Raw genomic sequence first — 17,567 nt, 5'->3', positions numbered from 1 at the left:
CTTGTTACAGGTGAATCATAGTGCTAAGCATCCAAAGGACTACTTAAAAAATAATATATGGGATGTCCCCAGAAGTCCAGGGGTTATGACTCTGCCTTCCAATGCAGGGTGTACGGGTTCAATCCCTGGTTAGCAAATTAAGATCCCACATGCCTCACAGTCCAACCAAAAATAAATAAGTCTCAGAAAAGTATTTTTAAAAAGTGAAAAGTAATACATGACATGTACATGACAAGGAGGCACCCTAGTCTGATGGTTGGTATTATGATCTATAGAATTAGTCAGCCTGTGTGAAGTCCTACCAGGGTTACTGCCATCTATGTGAGCTGAAGAAAGTTCTAGGATTTAAATAGTTTTATCCAATTTGTAAAAATAAGAGACCCTGCCCTCCAGGAAGTGCGGCATCCCAGCAGGTCAGAGGACCTGGTTCCTACCTCAGAAACCATCCCAGCCCAGCTGGTGCTGCTCTAGGCTGGCGCCTTTCCAGGATGGCCACATAGGTGCTCACCTTCAGGGTTTGGAGGGGCACTACAGAGGTTCCTAGGGCTTCCCTGGTGGGGAAAGACTGTAAAGAATCCGCCTGCAATGCAGGAGACTCAGGTTCGATCCCTGGCGGGGGAAGATCCCTGGAGAAGGAAATGGCTACCCACTCCAGTATTCTTGCCTGGAGAATTCCATGGACAGAGAGGAGCCTGGCCGGCTACTGGTCCATAGGGTGGCAAAGAGTCAGACATGACTGAGTGACTAACATACATATACATACAGAGGTTCCTAGAGGTTGGTGTCCTGAGCCCCAAGCTACCTGCATGTGGGTCGGGTGCAAGCTTGGGGGCGGTGTGTGGGATGCTGACATAGACTGGGGTTTTCTGTGGCTGTTGACTGCAATGAGGAGGCTGGTGGCTCTCGCCCGGTGCTGCTCTGTCCAGTGTCTCTCAACACCTCAGCACTTGCTCTGCGGCAGCCTCCCCTGCCCCCTGCTTTCATCAGTCACCCGGGAGACAACGCGGCCCTTTCCCCCTCCCTATCCGGGCTCCCAATACCTATCACTCCCCTTGAGCCTGGTCCCCGACTCCAGGAGGGTCTGGGCGGCTCCAGGACTCTAGCTCGGAGTTGACACCGCCCTCCAGCTACCCGGAGGGAAAGAGCTGGAAGATCCAGAGGCAGTGATGCGCCTGGCCAGTCGCTGAGGCTGCAAACCCCGCGCCCGGGTAGGTGGGCGGACCCAGTTCTGCTGGCGTTGGAGCATCCACAGTCCTGAACAGTTCCCATATAGCGCCGGGGTCCATCTAGCGCCAGAGACCTGTAAGCACGTACTGGAACTCTGACGCGACGGAGAGTCCCGTGGGGCCGGTGGGCCTCGCCGTTTGCCCTTTGTCGTCTTTACTGCGAGCTCATGGCAGTACTCAGCGCGCCGCTGTCACGCTTTGCAGGGGTGTCTCGTAAGCCTTGGGCGCGTGCTTCGCCGCGGAGGAGTCTGAAGCTAGGAAACCTCTCGCAGTTCTTTATTCCACTCCAAGGATTTGCTGGCAGCCACAGTGCTCTTCAGGCAACTTCTTTAGCCAGCCTCGCTCCCCGCCTCCCCTCACTGCTCACCGTGTTTCTGCATCTGGCCTAGATCAACCCCCCTACCCCCACCCCGTCCCTGTCTCTCACCTCGGCTCTGCTTGCAGACTCCTCTATGGCAATTTCAGGTCTTCTACTCTTGGTGTTACATCGCCCCTAGGAGGCCGTTTCCGATTCCACAGCCTGGGTGCTCCTCCCTGGGGCCCTTTCCCCCGGTTCCAGGGGGGACTCTCAGAAGAAGCGGCCGCTGTCTACTTGCACCACCCACATGTTCAGTCACACGGGAGGGATAAAGATCGTTCCAGAAAGGCACAAATCCTCTCCTGTTTGCCACCTGAGCAGGTGAAGTCTTCGCAATCTAGTTACCCTTCCAGACCTTGTCCAAATGAGACTGACCTGCGAGCCCTGGGATAGGGGAGGAAAGGGGTGGATAAGGAGGAGAATGAAAAATGACAGAGAAGCTTGGTGAGAGAAGCATCCCCGCCCCAAAGCAGGAGGAGTACCATCAGCATCTAAGTCCTTGGAGACTGGAGACCACTTCTCTCTGGTAGAGTCCTGCACCTCCTAAGAGAAACCTCCATTCCCAGCGCCCAGAAGACACTGAGAGTGAAAACATCTTCTCTGAGCCCATCGCCAAAGGTCATGCCATCCCCAGCTCTTACAGCCCTGCTGGAGGCTTCCCCTCTCCTTTAGAAGACTGATCTTGAGACAGGCTAGGACCTGGGACTCTTTGCTGAAATGCTTGAACTTAGACACAGCTCTCTTCAAGCAACAAAATACAAAGAAACAGTATGGGACTGAAAACAACTTCATGCATGCACCTTTGGGACAAATTTTCGGCAGAAGATAAAAAGAGAGCCAAAAAAAGTCGCCTGGAACAAAAGCAGGGAGTCAGTATCAAAAGCAGGGTACTTTCAGTGAAACTGAACGTGTTGCTTGGTCATGTCCTTTGCAACCCGGTGGACTGCAGCCTGCTGCACTCCTCTGTCTGTGGAATTCTCTAGGCAAGAACACTGGAGTGGGTAGCCATTCCCTTCTCCAGGGAATCTTCCCCACCCAAGGATTGAACCCAGGTCCCCTGCACTCCATATAAGAAACAAATTCAGGGAGCAAGCAAGCAAGGGAACCTGCTGTTTGTTCTCACTCCCCTCTGCTACAGCAGTAGCCCCAGTAAAGCCTTGCCTGAAATACTTGTCTGGCCTCTAGTCAATTTCTATTGGTTGAAGAAGGCCAAGAACCCTAGTCAGTAACAATCTGAATGTAGCAGGGATGTTTGGCCTGCTCTCAGCTTCCCAGGTGGCTCAGTGGTAAAGAATCTGCCTGCAACCCAGGATACTCAGGAGATGCTTTTTCAATTCCTGGGTATGGAAGATCCCCTGGAGAAGCGAATGGCAATCCACTCCAGTATTCTTGCTGGAATAATCCCATGGAAAGAGGAGCCTGGTGGGCTACAGTTCATGGGGTTGTAAAGAGTCGGACACAACTGAGCACACATGCATCCTGCCCATACTGCTAAACAGGTATTTTTTAAAGTTTTGGTGAAGGCCACCCAGCTCTCCCACCTCCCTGAAGTCAGAAGAACACACAAGGAGTAAAGCTTCCAGGTGCTTTGTTAAGAAGGAACTTTTCTCCCACACCTGCCAGTTGTTGGCTCTGTAAACAAAATCTCCATCTCTCTGCTGCTGTCACTGCTACTGTTTTGTTTTGTTTTTTTGGTGGTGGTGGTGCTATCCAAGCATTTCATTCTCTGTTGCCCCCTTTACCTCCTGCCCTCAATCTTTCCCAGCATCAGGGTCTTTTCCAATGAGTTGGCTCTTCCCATCAGGTAGCCAAAGTATCAGGAACTTCAGCTTTAGCATCAATCCTTCCAGTGAATATTCAGGGTTGATTTCCTTTAGGATTGACTGCTTCGATCTCCTTGCTGTTCAAGGGATTCTGAAGAGTCTTCTCCAGCACCGTATGTCGACAGCATCAATTCTTCCACACTCAGCCTTCTTTATGGTCCAACTCTCACATCTGTACATGACTATCATAGCTTTGACTAGACAGATCTTTGTCAGCAAAGTGATGTCTCTCCTTTTTAATACACTGCCTAGGTTTGTCATAGCTTTTCTTCCAAGAAGCAAGTGTCTTTTAATTTCATGGCTGCAGTCACCCTCCACAGAGATTTTGGAGCCCAAGAACACAAAATCTGTCACTGCTTCCACTTTTTCCCCTTTTATTTGCCATGAAGTGATGGGACCAGATGCCATAATCTTGGTTTTTGGAATGTTGAGTTTTAAGCCAGCTTTTTCATTCTACTCTTACACCCTCATCAAGAGGCTCTTAGTTCTCTTTATTTTCTGCCTTTAGAGTGGTGTCATTTGAATATCTGAGATTGTTGATAGTTCTCCCAGCCATCTCCCAGTTCTCCCATCTCCCAGCCATCTCCCATTCCAGCTTGTGATTCATCCAGCCTGGTATTTGGCATGATGTACTCTGTATATAAGTTAAATAGGGTGACAATATACAGCCTTGACATACTCCCTTCCCAATTTTGAGCTAGTCTGTTGTTCCATGTCCAGTTCTAACTGTTGCTTCTTGACCTGCATACAGGTTTCTCAGGAGGCAGATAAGGTGGTATGGTATTCCCAGCACTTTAAGAATTTTCCACAGTTTGTTGTGATCCACACAGTTGGAAATTTTTAAACACTTATGAACAATCTTCAGATCAAGGGGGAAATTCCTAAATTGAATTTTTTGTGCAAACCAAACACAAAATAATGCAAAGGAAAACACCTCACAAAAAAGAGATTACAAGAAACCTCTAAAGTTGTTGTGTTAATTATTTAGTTATTATTGTGGGCCTCCCAACTTTCCTTTCTATAATCTGCTTAGTGATGCCAGGGCTGGGTCTCCTCACAGACTCCTGTGGCAGTTGGTTGCTCCTCCCAGGAAAATAGATAAACAAACTCTGGTATATCCATACAATGAGTCACCAGTACAAAATAAAATGGAATGAATGATGGACTTAGGTAACAACTTAGCTTGATCTAAAAATCATTATACTGACCCAAAAGAGAGGCACACAGAAGGCTACCTGACATATGCTTCCATTTGTATGAAATGGAACTAGAAAAACTAACTATAATGTCAGAAATCAGATCAATCCATTTGGTGAGCTAGATATGTGGAGGGACTGACAGCAAAAGAGAATTTTTAAGAAGATGAAACATTACTAGATCTGTATCTTAAATACTCTGTTATTTACCTCAGTGAATATATTTGTCAAAACTTATCATACTCTATATTTAAAATAACTACATTTTATTTTCTATACATTTTACTTCAAAGACTTAACTGGAAAAAACTGAAGCAAGACTAAGGAGTATAATCCTAAAGTCGTTGTTTTATGAGTAGATTTTTACTATACAGATGAAATTGACCATTGTTGTGGCAGAGAAGGCTAAATTTTCTTCATAACTGTTACAAAAGTTTTCAGACATTAAAAAATTATTGAGACAATGACGTTAATAATGTTAATGTAGAGGTGTAGCAGAGAATAGGAAGATGGAAAGCAGGGATAAACAAGGCAAGAAAGAAGCAAATCAGCAAGCAATCTTGAGTGGATGAAAGACTTGGTGAATGACTATACAGGCAAGAGCCACAGGCTCTTTTTAGAACAATGCCAACATCCTCTAATAAAAACTTCATGGACCATGAGACCTGCAACTCCTGGACTAGGGAATCTGATCTCAGCCAGGTCAGTAAGACACATACACACATATACACACACACATACACACACACACACACCCCTCCCCTACCAGCAGGCAGGTCAGCACAGAGAAAGAGCAGTTCAGCCCTTGGGGAGGATCACTCATGGGTGGGCTGTCCTGGCTCCCCATGGTTGGCAGTTCCCTGATCTATTCACTGCTGTGTCTCTAGATTCAGTCAACCCCTCGCACCCTAGTCCTTCAGAAATTGCTCCAATATAAGTTAGTTTTAGCTGCTCTAGATTTCCACATGAATGACTCTTATGTAAGGCTTCTTCCATTTAGTAAACTGTTATTTTAATTCATCCCTGTTGTTTGTTGCCTGCTATCAGGAGTTCTTTCCTTGATAGTTGAGCAGTATGAATTCTTTGTGATTTGCTTTTCTGTCCTCTTGTGGGTTGGCACCAGGGGTATTTCCAGATTTTATTAAAAATAAAGCTCTTTGCAAAAGTGCAAGCATTTTTGTGTACACATGTTTTCATTTCTTTTGGTTAAATTATTTGATGTGAAATTGTGGTGTCAGAATAGATGTATGTTTAGTTTTACGAGAAACTGCATGACTTTTTTTCAAACTGGTTGTACCATTTTACATTCTGATTAGAAGTGAGAAGGGTTTCAGCTGCTACACACCCCTGAACACATTTGGAGCTATTCAACTTGTAACCTTTATCCTTTCTGATGGTTGTGTAATGGTATCTCTCACTGTGGTTTAATTTGAATTTTCCTGATGACTAGTGGTGTTGAGCAATTTTTTAAAGGGTTTATTGAACATTTGTGAATCACCTTTTGGGAAGAGATTGTTCAAATGTTTTGTCCATTTTATACTGATTGGTTTGTCTTATTATTATTATTTTAAATTATTATCCTTAAGGGGAAAAGAGTTTCAACGGGAAAAGTAAAATGAGAGTTAGGATTTAGGCATCTCATTTAATGATCAGTATTTTGTGTGAGGACAGGTACAGGGGCAGACAGGTGGAAGCCTGGCAGTTGGGACAGTAGGTCAGTGTCTTATAATAAGGCAGTTGCTAGAATATGCAAGGTGAAAGTAACCAGCGGCAGGAGTGTCTGCAGTTGCCACTGAAAGGAAGAGAGAACAGGCAGGCTGGATGGCACTAGAGTCTGCAGTGGCCTCGGATTTATCTCCAGACACCATGTGGTTCTATTGGAGCTCAGCTTTCTCCTAAAAGCCTAGGGCCTCACCAATGAGTATACAGCGAACCTGGGAAAGAGAGGCAGCACGCCTTCTTCCAAAAACAGCGGCAGTGGAAGCAGCAGGGGTGTGGGAATTTTTGTGTACAGAGCCTAAAACTGGCAGATGCAGGTAGGGAGGTTTTTTTTGGATGGAGCATCTGGAAGCTTTCCTGTGTCTTCTCTGACTTCAGAGAGGCTGGACATCTGGGTATACGGCCTTCATCAAGCTCTTTCTTTGCTGATCTCTTTGGCAGCAGAGGCAGGATGAGAGTGGGCCAGACAGCCCTGCTGCACCCAGATCAGTTCTCCAAAGACAGAGAAAGTCTCCAGTAGGACTGTAAGAGCTGGGGATGGCCTCTGGTGATAGGCTCATAGAAGGTGTTTTCACTCTTTTTTTTTTTCCTTATATGGCTGCATCTGGTCTTAGTTGAGGCACACAGGATCCTCCTTGCATCGGGAAGGATCTTTCATTTCGGAGCCTGGGCTCAGCATTTGCAGCACGCAGGTGAGTTTGCCTCATGACATGTTGGCTCTCAGTTCTCTGACCAGGGATCAAACTCGCAGCCCGTGCAAGGTGGATTCTGAACCACTAGATGAGCAGCAAAGTCCCTGTCTTCACTTTCTTACTCAGCTTGTCTTCTGGGCTCTGGGAATGGAGGTTTCCCTTAGGAAGCCCAGGACTCTACCAGAAGCGAGTGAGGACCCTCTTGGTCTCCAGGGCCCTGTACGGTGCTGGTACACTCCCACTGCCAGGGCAGGAGCCCTTCTCTGATCATGCATCCTATAATATTTTGTCCTCCTCGGCCCTTCCTTTTCTAGGGCGTTCAGTTCAGTTTCCTTCAGGCAGAGATCTAGGGCTGACTGGATGGCCCAGGCTTCACACAAGCCTGCTCAAGAGCTATTTTGCACCCTGCAGGAGGAGTCTTCAACATTCCTGAGTGGAGGAACATCTTGGAAGAGCAAGCAGACAGTGATGGCTTCTGAGACCAGAAGAACAGACACACACACTCCACGCCGAGGTACGGATCCACAGAGAGGAGCACTGAGCCTGCCAGATCAAGTCTTAGCCTCTTAGCTGTGATGTCAAACGGGGGTGGTAATCTCAGTCAAGAGCCCAGGTGGAGGAGATTTATTCAGACCAGACAGTGGGGCGGGGCGTCGGAGTGGGGAGCCGGGCGTGGAGCTAGTTAAGAAGTTGCCGGTGAAGAGAAGTTTGCGCGCTGGGGGATCCTCCGAGTGGGCTGGGAAGCTCAGAGAGGTCTCCTGGTTTCTGATTACTTGACAACGAGGGTAACACCCCTGGGACACGTGACAGAGGAAGGTGCGAGAGGGAAGGGCGTGAAGTAGCGACAAAGGGCCAAGGGCGAGGTCCAACGGCCCAACCCCAGTGGGCCTCTGCCCCTCTGGAACTCCGCGCAGGTACGAAGTGTTGCGGGTGTGCAGACTCAGACAGACGTGCCCTCGCGCCGGGAGGAACCGGAAGAACCGTTCAGGCCAGCGTCGGTTCATCCTGCGTCGGTGCGCGGGTCTGCGGGCCCGTAGCTCCTGGTCTGGGGACAGTGGCTTCTGTAGTCAGTGGCGGAGCTTCCTGCAGCTCTTTCTCTGGGGTCACCGGGGAAAGCAGAAGCTGCCCCCGAGTCTGAGGAGCAGCCCAGATCCAGATGGCGACCCAGCTCACTGGGGTAGGTGAGTATGAGAAGCTCGATGATGGAGGGTAGGAGCGCTGCGCAGTCTTCTAGGGCGTCTACCCACCCAGAGGGCCAGGGAGGCTTCTGCAGGACAGGTGCTGAGGAAGGAGACCCCAGAGTGCCATGGGGCACAAGAAACTGGAGCCTTTTTCTTTTTGGCAGTTGCCACTGATGTCATCATTTTGCTCTCCTCGTCCTGCACCCTGTTCTCGTCCCTCCTCTGAAGTCACCTCCCGAAATCCTGGAATCAGGCAACTTCTCTGAGGCTGACTTGAGCCTGGAGCCTCACCTGCTAGGCTTTCCTGAGGTGAGGAACTGAGTTCTGAACTGCCTGAATGACACATCATTCCTTTCTGGAAAGCAGGGTTTCTTTGCTTGTTTTTACAAATTTAGTAAAACAGCATTTAGTTCTATAACTTTTTTCACTCACACAGGTGAAGTGGACAGACTGTGGTGCCCGCTCATCATGGAGGCCTCCTGAGTAACCATTTTTTCATAACCAATAAGAATCTTAGCCCCATGGCATGCTTATTAATGTAATGAGCACATATACTGTCTACTGGGCTTCCCAGGTGGTTCAGTTGTAAAGAATCCACCTGCCAATGCAGGAGACCCAAGAGACACGGGTTTGATCCCTGGGCTGGGAAGATCCCCTGGAGCAGGAAATGGCAACCTGTTTCGGTACTCTTGCCTGGAAAATCCCATGGACAGAGGAGCCTGACTGGCTACAGTCCGTGGGCTATCAAGGAGTCAGACATGACTGAATACACACACACAGAGTCTACTAGGAAGTCTTTCTTTTAGTTCAACTCAGATGTCACCATTGGCTACAAGGGGGCCTCTGTCTCCCCAGAAGATGTGGAGTTGGCATCGTTGTTGTTGGCGCCTTTCCTTAAGACATTTCTAAGTGTTTGCTCTGCAAACAGTGAAGATCTCTGTGACCTGTCTTCTTCTAAGGCCAAGGACAGGAGATGGTACATGAGGTGGGTCCAGGGTTCATCTTGCCCTAAAAACCTTGTGCCCTAAGGGCACCAGTATCTCTTGTTGTTCAGGGTTCTGGCCAAAATTTATAATTTATAATTCAAGGGCTATAAGGGTATCCACAGGTGTGCAAATATCAACAGAATCAGTTTTAGAACATTTTCATCACCCCAAGAAACCTTGTACCCCTATTACCTCCCAATGACCCTGACCCAAAAAAACTTAACACACTTTCTGGATGAAAACCTCTATGGATTTACCAATTCTGGACATTTCATGTAAATGGAATCATAGAATATGTGGTTCTTTGTATTTGGATTCTCTCATTTACCATAAAGCTTTTAAAAAATGGTACTAACATATATATATATATGTTGATAACAAAATTTATCATTTTAACAAATCATAACACACTTAGTGCATTCACATTGTTGTACCACCATTACCACTATCCATCTTTAGAATTTTTTCATCATCCCAAACAGAAACTGTGCCCCTGCTAAACAGTAGTTCCCCATTACTCCCTCAAGCTCTTGGCAACCACTTTCTATTTTGTCTATGAATTTGCCTATTCTAGCTACCTGATAGAAGTAGAATTGTACAATATTTGTCCTCCTGTCTAGCTTATTTCACTTAGCATGAGGTGTTCAAGGTTTATCTATGTTGTAGCATGTATCAGAATTTCTTTTTGAGACTGAATCATATCCCATTGGATGTATATGCCACATTTTGTTTATCCATTCATCAGTTGATGGACATGAGTTGCTTCCACTTTTTGGTTATTGTGAATACTGCCACATGAACATGGGTGTACAAATACCTGTTTAAGTCCCAGCTTTCAATTGTTTTGAGTATATATCTAGGAATGAAACTGCTGAAAGAAAGTGAAAGTGAAAGTCACACAGTCGTGTCCAACTCTTTGCGACCCCATGCAGTCCATGGAATTCTCCAGGCCAGAATACTGGAGTGGGTAGCCTTTCCTTTTTCCAGGGGATCTTCCTGACCCAGGAATCGAACCAGGGTCTCCTGCATTGCAGGCAGATTCTTTACCCAACTGAGCTATCGAATCATAGGTAACTATATGCTGCAATTCACGGGGTCACAAAGAGTCGGACATGACTGAGCAACTGAACTGAACTGATATGTTTAAAATTTTGAGGAACTTCCATAATGTTTTCTATAGCAGCTGCACCATTTTACACTCCCACAAGCAATGTACAAGCTTTCCAATTTCTCCACATTTTTGCCACCATTTGTTATTTTATGCTTCATTGGTTATAGCCATCCTAATAGGTGTGAAATATCTCATCCTGGTTTTGGTTTGAATTTCGCTAATAAGTGATGTTGAACATCTTTTCGTATGCTTATTCATACCAGTCCTTTGTTAGATATATATTTTACAAATATTTCCCCTTATCTGTGCCCTGCTTTTTCATCTTTTGAATTATATCTTTTTGGAGAAGTAGTTTTAAGTCTATGTTTTGTCTTTTAGTTTTGTGTATGGTTTTTAAAGGGCTTCCCTGATGCCTTAGTGGTAAAAAATCCACCTGCCAATGCAGGAAACACAGGTTGGATCCCTGGGTTGAAAAGATGCCCTGGAGAAGGAAATAGCAACCCACTTCAGTATACTTGCCTGGGAAATTCCATGGCCAGAGGATTATAGTCCAGAGGGTCACAAAAGAATTAGATACAACTTAGCCACTAAACAGCAACAACACATGGTTTTTAAATAAAAGGTTTTTGTTTTGGTTAAATTTTATTTCTTGGTTTATTTTATGATCATTTTATTCTTAAGAACTCCTTCAGGACTTCCCTGAAGTGGTCCAGTGGTTAAGGCTCTGTGGTTATAGTGCAGGGGGCTCAGGTTTGATCCCTGGTCGGGGAACTAAGATCCCATATGCTGCTCATATCGCCAAAAAAAAGGAAATACATTTTTAAAAAATTTTTAAAGGAACTCCTGGACAGAGTAACATGGAAACATATACACTAGCATATGTGAAATAGGTCACTGGTGGGAATTTGTGTATAAGACAGGGATCTCAAGTTAGTGCTCTATGACAAACTAGAGGGTTGGGTGGGAGGTGGGAGGGAGGTTCAAGAAGAAGGGGACATACATACACCTGTGACTGATTCTTGCTGTTGTAAGGCAGAAACCAGCACAATATTGTAGAACAATTATCCTTCAATTAAGAATTGGAAAACTATTTTAAAAAGGGACTCCTTCATATCCCAAGTCTATAATCAGAGTCTCTTACATTTTGTCCTAAAACATTCATAATTTCACTTTTAATATCTGATATCTTGGATCCTTCTAGAATCTGTTTTTTGTGATGATCTGAGGTGAGGATGTCAGCATTTACCCCCATGCACAGAGCCAACGATCTCAACCATATGCACTGAGGATTCCATCATCCCTCTATAGTCTCCATTCTTATCTTCCCCTTCTATGAATTCCTCCCTAGTTTGTTTCCATAGTTGCAGTGACCAAGAATCATTGATGAGTCACATATTTTATCCTAGACTTAACATTTTCAGTAATTACAGAGTGGCATGAATTCCTTCTTCCAATTGTTCTTCCAGGCCCAAGAAGGTAGATGCCAAGCCCATCCTCTCTGAGCAAAGTATGAATGTAGATTATTAAGCCAGGTAGAATGCCTGGCGTAAGTCTAATTTAAAGAAAAAGATACAAAAGAGATATTCAGACGTTTTAAAAAGACTAGAAATGTAAAATGTGCTTTGCACAGTGGGGATGATCTGGCAAACAGGCCAGATGTTAGGGAAAAGCATAGAGGAAAGAAGCAAGGGTGAGTCACCCTGTCTTCCCCTTGGGACTGCAGAAGTCAGTACATTAAGTCATAAATGTAGCTATATTTGCCGAGTCCCAGAAAACTTGAAAAACTTAAGTCAGGCTCCACCTGTTGCCACTCATACAAATCAGTTCTTCCACAGACTAGTTAAAGAACAAAGACTCATAGAAATGGGATAAATTAATACGAAGAAGGCTTTACTCAGCTCAGTGCTCTGTGATGACCTAGAGTGGTGGGATGGGGGTGGGAGGGAGGGAGGCGCAAGAAGGAAAGGATAAGTATACACTTAAAATTGATTCACGTAGTTGCACAATGGAAACTAACACAACATTGTAAAGCAATTAGACTCCTATTAAAAAATAAGTTTCAAAAGCAGGCTTTATATATTTAATCTGGAAAGAAAAGTGGAAGAACCATGAAGAAAAATGGGTAAAGGGAATGGGGACAGCTGTAGGCAGCAGGGGAAGGGGTTGTCTCACCAGTATCAAGACTAGAGGAAAACCGGCCCAGGGCTTGGGTCTTCCAGGCTAACAGTGGAATGCAGCATAGTTGAAACTTACAGATCTCTCTCTCCTCTCCCCAGTGAACTTCTCAAGCCAGAATTGACCTCTGACCTGGCTCATCTGAATCCATACCTTATGGCTTGTACAAAAGCACCTGGAGGCAGTGAGCCTCCAGCTTTCTGTAGGAGGAAAAAGAGCCTGTTCCGTGTGTTTGCCATCATCACTGGCATCGTCTGTGCTGAGCCTCTTCCCAGCAGAGGGAGGTTTGCTCACGGTGGACAGTGGTCATCTGCTGCCTTTTCCAGAGGAAGCTTTGGTTGTTGAGTTCCTGGCTCTTTCACTAGAAGAAAATGAATAGGTTGGTGATTCAACACTTTGCATCTCCAGTGAAGACCTGGGCAGGTGACGAGGATGCCTCAAAGGCAGGCTGCTGTTGATTCTGCCCACCTCAGAGGCACATTTAGGTAGGAACAAGCATGCCTGAATTATGGGCACTGAATTTTCTCAGTGGTGTCAGCTCCTACAAAGTCAGAAGTGGGTGCTCTGGCTGGCTAGGCCCCAGGTGTTCTGAATGAAGGCAAGAATAGAAGAATCTTCCTAAAAATGTACGGTATTGTCCCTTCTGGCTGTAACAGACATGCTCTGGCCATCAGTACCTTAGATGCTCTGAATACTGGTGGAACCAGAAGTGTTTCTAAACACAGGTATGATGCTGTCTCCTCCCACTGCAGCATCTATACTCTGGACTGGAAAGCCCCGTGTGCTCTGACTGGATTCATGAACAGCAGTATCTCCAGCCACAAGTTTAGTGCCAGCCCCTCTGATAGTAACAGCCAGGCTCCTCTAGGTGTCTCACAGAAGGCTGGAAGTGTTTTTTGGCTCAATGGGCCCCAAGTGCCCTGTCCATTTGTAGGAAGAGAACTAGGTGCCCCAAAGATGGAAGTGGGTCTGGGGACAGGTACAATGACCCCAAAGCTACCACTACCTAAAGGGGCTTAGATGCTGATGGGGTACCCCACCCTCTGATAGTCCTGCCTTTCGGTCATTTATTTGATCATCCTTCATCATAGTTATTGTGCTGTCCCTGTCTGTCGGGACACGTGTGTTCCGAACAGGTAGTGGCCAGGTGCTCTGACTGTAGGTGGGAACAAAAAGGCCTCTGACACAGGTGTGGTTTTGGACCTTTCAGCACTACAGATGTCCTCTGGTCAGGTGTGTCCCAGGTGGTCTGACTGTGGGTGGGAACAGAGGCATCTCCAAGCACTGTTGTGATGCCGGCCCCTCCTACCGCATCTGCTGTATTCCAGCAGCCCGGCACCCAGGTGACCCAGACTTCAGCAGGAGCAGCCATGCCTCAGGAGTGAGTTTGTTCTCAGGGCTGCTGTCTCCTTCAGTAGGAACAGGCGCTCTGGGCAGAGTGGGCCTCGGGTGCTCTGACTGTAGGCAGGAAGGAAAGGTCTCCCAGGATAGTTTTCACTCCATACAACCTGGTCGCTCTAAACGCAGTGGTGGGTGCTATAGGCTGACAGGTACCAGGTCTAAGCCTATACAATGTGAGCTATAGTGTTGGGTGTTCTCCCAAGCCTAGCTCCAAAGCTGGGTGCCTGCCCCAGACATGGTGCTGACGTTTGGGGTCACACAGTGACCCCCAAGGCTGCCACCACTCAAAGGGGTCTAGATGCTGATAGGATATTCCCCTTGTTGTGGTGGCTCCTCCCTGACAGTCCTGCCTTTTGATCACTGTTTGATCATCCTCCTGTGCTGTCCCTTTTCTGTGAGCTCCTGGTGCCATCAACCTGATCTCCTTTAGACAAGGATCTAGGGACGGATTGGATGGCCCAGGCCTCATATAGGCAGGCCTGCTCAGGGAGCAGAGCAAGGGGACTCCCTCTGGCCCTGGAGGAGGGCTCTTTACTATTCTTGAGTGGCTGCACATCTCTGAGGTGTAAGCACACAGCACTGTCACTTGGAGAGTCTTACCAGGACGCAGCTCAATCGGTAAAGAATCTGTCAGCAGGGACTTCCCTGGTGGTCCAGAGGCTAAGACTCTGAGTCCCAGTGCAGGGGGCCTGGGTTCAATTCCTGGTCAGGGAACTAGATCCCACATGCTGCAACTGAAGATCCTGCATGCCACAGGGAAGACAGAAGACTCCTCGTGCAGCCCAATAAATAAAAACTAAAAAAAAAAAAAAAAAAAGAATCTGTCTGCAAACAGGAGACCTGGGTTCAATTCCTAAATCAGGTAGATCCCCTGGAAAAGGAAATGGCAACCCACTCCAGTAGTCCTGCCTGGAGAATCCCATGGACAGAGGAGTTTGGCATGCTCCAGTCCATGGGGTCACAAAAGTTGGACACGACTTGGCAACTAAACCACCACAGACCACTGCCACCAGGATCCCAAGGGAAAGATCTTGGAGAGGAGCCCTGAGCCTGCTGGACTGGATGAGGCCTCTTCAGGGTGATAGAAAACTTGAAGAGGTGACAGCCCTAGGTCTGGGTAGAACCTGCTGGGAAGAGGGTGGAGTAAGGGCACAGGTGCTCCAGGGAGATCCTGCCAGAAGGGGGAACGGGGAGGGCGAGCTGCTCTGGCACAGGAAGGAGTGAAACTTGCTGAGGAAGTTGCCCATCAAGGGCAGTTGACCCTGAGAGTGTCCTACGCAAACTCTAGCTCTCCTCACTACCAGCTCCTCCAAGGTACAGTGTGCGCAGATCAGCCTGATGCTTGTGACACAGTGTTGGAATGCATTGACAGAGAAAGGGCCCTCCAGCAAAGGGGAGTGATGGAAAAGTACAAGAGGGCAAAGGGCAAAGCCCAGCTGCCCAGTCCCAGCGGAGTGTTTTAGCTCTTCAAGGCAGCCCTTTGCAAGTGTTTGGTACCACATGCTCCCTGTGGTCTGGAGGACTATTCAGGACTGTGAACTCTCGGAGCCTGCACAACTGTCACCCCCAGGGGTGCAGGTACCTCCACACCGAGGCTCAGCAACCAGTCCCTGCGAGTCCCCCAGCCCTTTCCCCAGGGTCACTGCTGAGCAGAGCCTGCCAAAGCCAGAGGCCAAAGTGCCAGAGCAACCTGAATCCCGCCAGGGTCAGGGCTGGCTTGCAGGAAGGAGTCAGGGTAAAAGAGGTGGGGGTTGGGGGACCAGGGTTCAGCTCTGTTCCAGTCATTGCCCAGGAGGCCTGGGATAGCTGCAAGAGAATGGGTGCCAAGGTGCGGGGGAAAGGATGAGCAGCTTCTGTCCCCAGCCTCTTCCTTTCAGGTGGCCACCACCCACCACAGTTTACTCCACACCTTCCACTTTTCATGCTAGCAGCTCAGGGCTACCAGACGTGCCTCCTTGGGGGAATCTCTCTATCACTGTTCCAAGTCCAGGAGCAGGCATGCCTTCTCTGCGGCCACCTTTGAAAGGAGCAAGGCCCCAGCATCCCAAGCTGGGGTTTTCTGAGGTGGGGCACCCAGACCTGACCTGACCAGATAGACGCTGCGCCCTGCAACATAACTTTCCATGGAGGCAGATTCTCCTCAATTCTTTTTGTATACTTTACAAATTGCAAACAGCATTTAACCCTTAGAACCTCCTTCAGCTCACATGCATGTTAGTGGAGAAGCCAGGATTTGAACTCAGTCTGATTCCAGAGCTCATGCGTTATCCGCCTGACTGTGGTGGTGCCTCTTCATGTAGGCATTGTGGGTGACCATTTTTATAGTCCTTAAGGGACTCAGCACCATGGCACACCTCTGATGAGCACATGCAATGCATAGTAGGAGGTCTGAATTGGTTCAACTCAAGGTACCCACAGGCCACATTGGGCTCTGGTACCTTCAGAATCTTCTGGGAGCGCCAAAGAGCAGAAATTGTCAGAATCACCCCTCAGGCATCTCTCTGCTAAGTGAGCCATGCAGCAAACTCAGCAGCTGTGAGCTGTGGGTGCAGGACAGGAGATTTATCACAGGATTCACGTTGGGTGAAAAGTCTTACAACTCAAGGACACAGTATCTCTTGTAGTAATCCTATAGATTCACTTTAAGGATCATGATCAGAAGTGATAACTTACCAATATTAATTTTTCCACTCTACCAGACTGGTACATATTTTCTTTAGGTTTAGGACTTTTAAATTTTCTTTCAGAATGTTTTGTAGTAGTGGTTGACAAATTATAGCCCATGAGCCATATTCTATCCACAGCCTGTTTTTGTGGATGTAAAATGTGGATGTGGATGTGTAATGCCAGTGAGCTGAGAATAGTATTAACAGTTATTAATTTAAAAAAAAAAAAAAAAACAGAAGAAGATACAACAAGATGTAACCTGTAAAGCCTGTAATATTTACTATCTGGCCCTTTATAGAAAAATTTGCCAGCAACTCTTTTGTAGTTTCAGTGTATAGGTATTATACAACATTGGTTAATTTATTCCTAAATATTTTATAAGGTATCATAAATTTTATCTTTTAAATTTTAATTTTCAGTCATTCATTGGCGGAAAATACAATTGATTTTTGTGTATTTACCTTGTATGCGGAAACCTTACTAAATTTATTCTTTACTTCTAGTAGATTCTTTGCAGAGTCCTTAGGATTTTGTATTTACAGAATCATGTTGTCAGTGAATAAAGATAGTTCTATTTCCTCCTCTTTACTTTGTATGCCTTTATTTTTCTTACCGTCTTTATTTGCTACAACCTAAAATATTGAGAAAAGAGACATCATTTTCTTGGTCTTAGAGGAAAGTGTTCAGTATGCTATTAAATGAAGTTTGTTATATTAATAGAGGCATTTTATCACTGAAAGGAAACTTCCTCCAATTCCTATTTTGTCAAAAGATTTTCTGAAGAGGCCCTTACATTTTGTCAATTACCTTGCCCACAGTTTTAAGATAATCACATGACTTTCCTTCTTTATTTTCTTAATGTGATGAATTGCTTTGATTGGTTTTTGAGTGTTAAACCAACCTTGCACACCTGGGACAAATCCCACTGGTACCCCTAGATCAACCTTTGCTCTCTGGTTGGATTCGATTTCCTAAAATTTTGTTAAAGATTTTTAATATCTATGTTCATGAGGGATATTAAACTGTGAATTT

Source organism: Cervus canadensis, chromosome 18, assembly GCF_019320065.1.
Source record: "Cervus canadensis isolate Bull #8, Minnesota chromosome 18, ASM1932006v1, whole genome shotgun sequence".
Classification (NCBI taxonomy): Eukaryota; Metazoa; Chordata; class Mammalia; order Artiodactyla; family Cervidae; genus Cervus; species Cervus canadensis.
The sequence above is the reverse complement of the archived record's forward strand: the minus strand, read 5'-3'. Positions refer to the sequence as shown.